The following is a 10,017-nucleotide window of genomic DNA, read 5'->3' as shown; positions in this document are numbered from 1 at the left end:
GAAATGGGAAGCATATAGACCATTGCAAACATTAATCTGTAAAAATTATTGTGATTTGCTAGCAATGTAAAAAGACAAAGGGTAAGTATTTTCCTGCTGCAAGTTCCCTGGTCTTTGGAGTGTCTTTTACAGATGTGGATGCTCACAGCCACCCATTGGACTGAGCACAGGGACCTCAATGGAGGAGTTAGAGGAAGGACTGAAGGAGCTGAAGGGGCCTTATCTAGCATCAACGGGAGGGGAGGCCTTTGGTCCTGTGAAGGCTTAATGCCCCAGTGTAGAGGAATGCCAGGGCGGTGAGGCAGGAGTGGGTGGGTAGGGGGACACCCTCATAGAAGCTGAGGGAAGGAGAATGGAATAGGGCTTTTGCAGAGGGGAAACCAGGAAAGGGGATAACATTTGAAATGTAAATAAATAAAATATCCAATTTGAATAAAGTAGTAATGATGCGAATAAAACACAGTCACTGAAAAGGCAGCTTATAGAGGAGGCATGGAATAAAAGAATTCTAAATATATCCTTAGTTGTCCAGCCAGAAGTGCCAGGAGAGAGCTCTGGTTAGTTATCTCCTCTTAAAGAGCACCTTTGACTGGAGAGCTATCTGAGGGAAGAGCAGACACTCCAGTGCACAAGCTAGTCCCTTCTAGTGAATAGCTAGAACAGCTTTGAAACCGAATCTCAACATTTTCTTGCTGGAAATAAGTTATATCCATTGACCAATTTTAGCCCATTTCCTAAATTATGTTAGGGTTACATCTTCAGAAATGGGAGTTTTTGAGTAGCCCAGAAGGTAGAGTAAAGGAGACTTCTTCCTAGCTAACAGAATGGAATGTGCCTCCAGGTGGAAAGATAGTCCGTCCGGTTTGGTCAAATAATCACCTGGCCAAGAAAGGATGAGTCATTTTAAGGCATGTTAAAGAGATGGGAAGGATAAGCCTGTACTTTCCATTCCCAGAATAGCTGTTCTCTGTGCAGTCCTTCATAAAACTGTAGTCATAAAGGTATGTTAAGCTTAACAGTTTTCCTAAGTTACTCAGAAAAGCGTTTTTCCCCCTTTTCTTACTTGTTTACTTCTTCCTTTGGATACTTGCAAACTCTCAGCATGTTTTCCCACACTGTCTGGGCTTTCTTAGTCTCTTGCTCTGAAGTTATCCTCCTTCCATCACGTCTGAACACTTTGCTGCTTACAAGTATCTTAGTTTTTCTCTCCTCCTCACCTCCATACTCCACCTCCAGACAGCTGCTCAGGTTTACAATTTGCTTGCCCTGTGATTTTTCTTTTAAACTCTAAGAATTATTGTCTTCCAGATTGTTTCTGAGTATATTCTTAATTTTTTTTTAACTGAAAAGACTGAGTACTCCAAGAACGAACTACAGTTTGTGGGTAATTTTCAGTAATAATAATTCTAAAGTAGAACATTTGTGTTTATAATAGCCTGATATTACATAAAAACAATTCCACAAATATAAGAACAGAAAAACAATAATGACAAAAACAAAATAACAAACAAACAAGAGGTAAGTGTCTTGAAGTCATCTCAGTAATTTGGGCTAAACTTAACTCTTTAATATCCTTCATGATAGTATTTTATTCTTTGTATCAATGTTTAAATCTCAAACTCCTTTCCAGAAGAAAGGAGATGTTTAAGGGGAAGTGCAATAGAACATCTGCCATTCTAACCCCAATTGAGGTTCACAGTATTTGTACAGTTTTCTCATTTTAATGCTAGCAAGGTAAAAGGAAACCTACTTTTCAAGCCGCTGAGAATGGATATTGGGTAGCCAGGCTCTAATTAAGATTTTGAAGTTCATATGCTCAAAATTATCATTTTATTGGACCATTAACCTATTTAATTTAATTCTTTCTATTTTTATTAGCTAACCCAAATGCCTTTCCATCCTCCTGGTCAAAAAATATTCTCTTTGATCTAAAATTTCCAGTCACTAGTGAATATTTTTTATTGACTGGGATTATACAATTACCTCATGCATTTATCTTGAGTTTTTAATAAACAGCCGTATAATAGTAAAACTGAACAGTTACAAATATCTGATATTTTAGAAAAGATACTTTTGGAATACAAAGACCATCATTGGCAGAAAGATCATGGCTAAGTTTTTAAAGCAACAACAATCAGTAATCCTTGGAAACTATAAAAATGATAATGAAATAACTAAAAGCAACTTAAAAGACTAAAAGACACCTTTAAGGCTGACTTTACATTTATTTGAAACTGGTTTTATAAAATCTTTTGACTATTTTCAAATATCACATCCACAAATGCCAAAAGCAGAAATCACTGAATTCCACAAAAGTAAAAGAAATGTTACAATCCATATTCTAAAATTACAAGAAATGAAGGGAGAGTAAATTTAAAGAACAGAAAAATCATCAAAGCCCTTTAAAGTGCTATGTGACCTTTCTAAAAGAACTTTTGGATAAAGAAATCCAAATTGTCAAGCACATATTATTGACAAATAATTATGAAAAATGTGAACTTTTGAAACTGTTATCAAAAGGTATACTTAAAACTTAAAGCTTCAAGTAAATATATTATAACATTAATAACATACACATGCTCAAATTTCCATTATCTTAAAATGCAGTCCAAGATTGACTTTATATTTCTCTCTACTCACAGTCACACATCCTTTTACTCATGGTTCAAGCTTCATTCACCTGGACCAACATAGCAAAGTAAAATTTTAATGTGAACTACATATATACTTTAAAAAGTTCTAACAGTTACATTTGTGAAATAAAAAGTAGGCACAATTCAGTTTAATAATATGTTTGAATCTAATACCACGCAAAATACTGTCATTTTAACATGTAATGAATATAAAAATACTTTCAGTTTAAAAATGCACTGTATTTTACTTGTCAATGGCTCCTTCGTTTTACATATGCCACATTTTAAGTGTTTAATAACAACATGTAGCTAATAATTATCATAATAGGAAGTATGGTCTAAGTGTGCTACACTTTGTTTGGAGTGGACCACATTGATAATGCACAGTCTAAATCAGAGGATCATCTTTCCTGGAAATGAGATGTAGCTCAATGGTAAAGTTCTTGTCTATGTACATGCTGCCCTGACTTTGATAACCAAAAGTACCAAATAACATGATGGGAGAGGCTCCCAGGATAACCTTAACTGAGATGCATAACAGTGGGGATACAGAACCTGGGGAGGCCACCTCATTTAGCCAGGCAGGACTCCCAGTGGAGTCCCTCCCAGTGGGAGGGACACTAACCCATCTATAAAATTTTTGACTCAAAATGTATCCTGTCTACAAGAAATGCAGAGACAAAGACAAAGCAGAGACTGAGGTCAACCAAAACCTGGCCCAATTTGAGACCCATCCCATGGCCAAGCACCAATCCCTGACACTATTAATGATACTCTTTATGCTTGCAGACAGGAGCCTAGCATTACTGTCTTCTGAGAGGCTCCTCCAGAAGCTGACTCAGACAGATGGAGAGATACACAGCCAAATATTGGACAGAGGTTGGGGACTCTTATGATAGAATTGGGGGAAGGATTATAGGCCTTGAAGGTGATAGGAAATCCACACGAAGACCAACAGAGTTAACTAACCTGGACACTTGGGGGCTCTCAGAGACTGAGCTGCCAAGGACCAGCTTCGATTTGAAGAGAGATTCTGAGGGAAGGAATATCTGGGAGCAGCAAAAACAACTCAATGTCAATTAGTAGGTCCAAGCTGATGGCCTATGTTCTAGTCGAGACAAATTTCTTCATTGCTTTTTCTCTGATCTGCTTCTCTGGAGATCTCCAGGCAACCCTCTCTATATATTTTCTGCTTGAGACAGTTCTCCAATCAGTTCTCTCTTGCTATTCTAAAAAAAAATTCTGGATAGCTCCTCTCTTGCAGATCATAGCTCAGTCTTTCATTTTACATATCAATCTAGTCATTTACTCCAGGTTCCCTTGTGATTATCCTACAAATCAGCATTCTGTGACCCAGCCCTTTAATTCTTAGGAGACAGCAAGCACATTTTCTTTTAATATTGCAAAAGAATTCAGCAATCTTTCTGACTCTGTTAAACATAGAGGATAAGTTAGCTGTGTGGGACCCCACCCTGAAATTACTATTACTACCACACCTGGTATCCTGGTACCACACGTTGCTCTGTCCTAGATGGTCCCTGATTTCAGGAATCTGTCTGCCCTTGTAGTCAGAAACAAACAAACAAAAAACTTAGCTGAGTAGGATCTCTGGAAGTCACCACTCCCTAAATGTCTTTATCTCCTTCTTTAGTATCTTCTGACAAGTTGGCTCATATTACAGCTACTTTTGTTCCTTTAGATTCATGAAGTCTGTCATATAATTAATATTGCATCCTTATAGTTTTTTATAGATGAAAATTGTATATTTTCTAACTTGTGTTTTTAAAGTTTTCAATAGCCTTAAGGGCTCTCCTGAAGGTCCCAGTGTCCCATTTTGTTAAGACTGTTGTTATACCTTTACCTCTGGACTCCTGCTGTCCCTCTGATTATCATGGAGTCATTAACGTTAACATCCTCAAATGAGGAATGTGAAAATATGTACAGCATTATACAAACAAGTCTTATGCCCACAGCAGCCATCAACACTCTTGGAGGCCCTTGGTCAGTTGGCCCTGGTCGATTGGAGGGAAGCATATAATTCTGCTCCTACCAAGGCCATTCAAGATTGGCATTGAGTCACCAGCCAAAGAACATATGTGGACTGTACTACGGTTCTCCACACATATGTAGCAGATGTGCAGCCCAGTCTCCATGTGCATCCCCCAACAACTAGAGCAGGGGGCTGTCTCTAATGCTGTAGCCTGACTCTGGAATCCCTTACCCAACAGGGTTGCTTTGTCTGGTCTCAGTAGGAGAGGACACACCTAACCTTGAAGAGACTTGATGTGATGTACCAGGGTAAGGGAATAAACAGGGATGGCATCACCCTCTCGAGGAGAAGGGGAGGAGAAATAGAGGGAGGAACTTTGTGAGGGGAGATTAGGGGCAGCAATTGGAATGTAAAAAATATATAATAAAAAAGAAAAATGCGTGAAACTTAGATCACTATGGATATTACATCTATAATGCTTTTCCATAATATATTTTTCTAATGGTTACCTTGTTAATTTCCAAATGATGACCATTTAATGTTAATCTCTAAAAGGTTATTTATCTCTTCTGTGGAGACTCAGTTGGGTTTGTATTTTTCCAAACATGATGACACAGATTTATCCCCAGTTCTCTTTACTCCTTGTATAATATAACATGGTTATGGCTATTGTATCAAAAATCAGTAAACACAAAAATAAAGTAAATGTAGTTAAATATGTGAAAATACTTGCATATAATTCCATTTTAATGGAATAATGACATCCCCAACATTTTCTGTGATGTCTGGTTATTAGATTAAAATCCAAATCTGTTGAAATTCTATAGCTCTTACTTCTACACAGCCCAAATCTTGAATTTCTTCACGGGAAAATCAGTATATTTTAATTTATTAAATGCTTTCATTATAAAACTATCTGTTGATGAACAGAACATAATCATGACTAATAATCTTGGAGTGAATCTGTCTCCTTAGCTACTCTGCTAAATCTGTCCTGTACTTTAAAATGTCATCTTCAACATAACATTTCGTAAGGATTTTAGAAAGAACTGTGACATATTTTTAATCATCAGTTACTGCTGGAACATTAAGAGAAAGGGAAGTGGAGAACTTTCCTCTGATTTTCTAGCATCATATTAACAGTACTCAGAAATGGTCTGTTATCCCTCATGAGTCTATTTTGTTGGTGGGTTATTGTTCATTTTCCTTATGGATTTAGACGCTGGAATCATTTTTTGTGAAGTGTTATCATTATTCAATTAATTTTAATATAATATTTTAATTCTTTGATAATTTTACACAACATACTTTAGTTATATTCCCATCCCTCTGCCTAGCTCATCATATGTCCACTCCTCCTCATCCCCACTATCAATTTCATGTCTTCTTTGTTTCTTATTGTTACTTTGGTTTTTATTTTAGAGATTGTAATACAATTACAATATTTACCTTTCCTTCTCCTTCTTCCAAATTCCTCATATACTCCTCTCTTCTCTCTTTCAAATTCAGTGACTCTTTTTTATTAGTTGTTTTTGCATCTGTATATGTGTGGGCATTCATATACATACTATATAGACATATGTATACATGAATGCTCACACACACACACACACACACACACACACACACACACACACAACCTGTTCAGTCTGGATAATATTATCTGTATGTATGTTTTCAGGGCTGACCATTTGGTATTGAATAATAGATTAGTCGTGAAGACTCTCTCCCACTCTCAGCATTCATTAGCTGCCTATAGTTCTTTGTGTAGGATGGAAGCCACATTTTAATGGAATAATGACAACTTTATTCACCTGATTATTTATTTTTGATTAATGGAAGAAGAAAACATTTTGACCTAGTTTCAGTCCAGGTAAACTGGTACCATGTTTCCAGGACTATAGTACAGAAGCATATTATGACATAAGAATGGATACCAGAAACAGACATAGAAAGAATACTATCTATAGAATTCTTTTCTATTTCCTTCATGGCATATAACCTATTGGATAGTACCAACCATTTTCAGTGCAGCTTAATTCTTTCTCTCAAAAAATAATAAAAGCAGAAAAAGAAGCGAAAAGAAAACCTTTGCAAACATACTCAGGAGTATACTTTACTATCTCCTTAAATTGTCCTAAAGTTTCACAATCTAATCAATATAATGGTTAAGAGATGAAGATTAAGCATCCAACAGAGTTTGTATTATATGTCTCTCCTTTTTTTGTCTGTTGTGGCAGCAAAAGATAATTACTAATTAGACTAGGAAACCACCTTGAATAAAATGAGTTATGTATATGACAATTGAAGGTTTTGAAAAAGACTATGTTAAACAAAAATTCATTCCTAAAGTCTGTATGTGGATTCAGTAACATTGGCAGCTAACATGTACCATGGTTCTACAAACTTTAAAAAAAATGACTAGATTAAAAGACATATACTTTATTTCTTTACTCAGCCATGTCTCAATCAATTTTCTGTTGCTATAATTGCATACCACTGATTAGAAAATTTATCTATAAAAGAAGTTGGTTTGGACTCACAGTTATAGAGCTTGGAAAGTTCAAGATCAGGAAGCTTCGCCAGCAAAGAGCAAGGTCCTTCTTTCTGACAAGTGTTCTGTGACAACTCTTATGGCAAAAGAGGATATCGTAAGTTGAGACAGCAAGTAACACAAAGAGCTTATTTTTATAACAAAGCCACTTTCCTCAGTACTCACAAATCACCAATCCATTAACCTAAGAATTCAGTTTGTAGTATACACTTAAACCATTACAAAGGGAAAATAAGGCTTATTTTTATTTCACCATCCAAAAAAAAAAAAAAAAAAGAAACTGTCTCCTGATAATGTTAAAATACAAATTCCTAAGGTCATCTGAGATAATTCCAATTCAATAATTTTAGATAAGCCTTAATGAAAATGGTCAATGGAACTGAATTTAGGAAAACTGTGGTCACATTTTGAGAGATTTTTGACCAAACTACTAAATTAATTATAAACGTATCTTTATTCTCAGGTAATAATTGTCATCTTGGAGGCTTACTGCCTTAGTCTGCTAACCTTTGGCCTAGTCCTCAAAGCTTCTAGTCTCAATACAATCTTATCTAGGCCTAGGATGTTTTCATTCTCTAAGACTTGCTTCTGAATAAGATCATCCTTTCTAGTTCATTCTGATCTCTGGCTGGCTGAATCAACTCAGCAGTTCTGCTAAAATTCCCCTCCAAGCTGACTGTTTCAATCTGGCTTTTCTCTCTCAGCTTCTCCTGAACTGTTCTTTTTTGCCTCAAACTAACTCTGGCAATCTACTCTAATCATATGGGTCCTTTTTATTCTCTGATTTGTTCTGTCTTCACCTGTGTTCAACTTGTTCTCTCTTCAAATTGTCTCTGTAAAACACCCCCAGTAAAACTCTGCACTGCTCTCTCTCTCTCTCTCTCTCTCTCTCTCTCTCTCTCTCTCTCTCTCTCATTTCCTTTCAATTAACTATTCTTTCACTTCACATCCCTATCATAGCGCATCCCACTTTCTTCACAATCCCAGAGTGATATGGTCCCTCTCCTCACTACCTCTCCCCTTCACCTTTGAGAAAGGTACCAATCCACCCTGGCACCTCAAGCCACTGCAGGACTAGGTACATCCTTTCCCATTGAGGCCAGACAAAACAGCCCAGTTACAGGAACAGTATCCATAGACAGGCAACAGAGTCAGGATAAGCCCCCACTCCACTGCAGTTGTTGGGGGACCTTCGTGAAGACCAAGCTGCACATCTACTACAAATCTGGGGGAATATATAGCATAGGGGGTCTTGTATGCTCTTTATGCTTTTTTCAGTCTCTGTGACCCACCAAGTGTCCAGGTAAGTTAACACTGTTGGCCTTCTTGTGGAGTCCTTAAACCTTCCCCTAATTCTTTCACAAGACTTTCCAAGCTCCGTCTAATATTTAGACATGGGTCTCTGCATCTGTTTCTGTCAGCTGCTGGGTGTAGCTCCTCAGAGGACAGTCGTGCTAGGCTCCTGTCTGTGAATCTAGTCCAACAAACACAAACACGGCCTGAGGCTACAAGATAGTTGAAGGAGGAAGGCAGGCAAGTAATGTGTTCTTATATATCTTCTGAGAACAGTTTCGCACATCCGCCTCGCCCAAATTTGCAGGGGTTGCTACTGCATTCATTAATGTTTGTCTCAAACAGGGCACCTGTGTATCCAGGTCAGCAATGACAAATATAGCTGTCAATGGTATCTTCATATGTTGTTTCCTTGTGACATGGCTTTGATCAACAATGAGACATCAAGGTCTCACAGTGAGTTCCTGTGAATCTATTTCCCATGCAGACACAGTGGTTATTGTTTCTTCCATCCACACATAGACCTCCATGGAAACATGGCTGACTGGTACATCATCAAAGTTGAGATCACAGTGGTCTCCAAAGAATCCTGGTACATAGTCACAGAAGCAAGCCCCAAGAGCCTCCTGACACATGATACCATGTAGACAGAGCTGGGATCCACATTCATCAATTTACAACTCACAGTTCACACCAGAATAACTTGAGGACAGACAGAGATGTATCTTCCTATCTCATTGAGGCATACAGCCTCAAGGGAGGGAATAGGATGGGAGAGGGATAAGGAAGAAAGCATGGGGTTGAGATGAGGAAACAGATGTAGATAGAGCCAAGGAGAGAGGGCCAAGAACGTGAACAGAAATCTGCAGTAGAGGGTATGTGGAGAAAGAACATCTCTAGAATGTGACAGGGACCTGGGATGTGGGAGGCTTCAGGGAGGCTAAGAGGGTGACTCTAGCTAAGACTCCTAGAAGTGGAGGATATAGAGCCTGAAATGGCCACCTCCTGTAGCCAGGCAGGACTCCCAAGGCAGGGAAAATTACAACAACCTACTCACCCACAAAACTGTCAACCAAAAATGTGTCCTGCCTACAAGAAGTACAGGGGAAAAAGGAATCTCAGAAACGAAGGGACTAGCCAAGCCAGGAGTGGCCCACCTTGAGATCCATTTCCCTGGGCAAGAACCAATCCCTGACACTATTAGTGGTAGTCTGTTATGTTTGTAAACAGGAGCTAAGGCTCTTCTGAGAGGCTCTACTCTAGTTGATTGAAACAGATACAAAGACCTACAGCCAAACAGATGGAACTCAGGAAGTCTTGTAGAAGAGTTGGGAAAAGGACTGAGGAACCTCAAGGGGACAGGAACTCCATAGAAGACCAACAGAGTCAACTAACCTAGACCCTTGGGTGCTCACAGAATATGAAGTATCAACCAAAGAACACACAAGAGCTGTACTTAGGCCCCTGCACATATGTAGCAGATGTGCAGTTTGGTCTTCATGCAGGTCCTCAAACAACTGGAGGAGGGGGGCCTACCCTGACTATGG

Source organism: Grammomys surdaster, unplaced genomic scaffold (genome assembly GCF_004785775.1).
Source record: "Grammomys surdaster isolate TR1022 unplaced genomic scaffold, NIH_TR_1.0 125982, whole genome shotgun sequence".
NCBI classification, from domain to species: Eukaryota; Metazoa; Chordata; class Mammalia; order Rodentia; family Muridae; genus Grammomys; species Grammomys surdaster.
Note: the sequence above shows the minus strand (reverse complement) of the source record.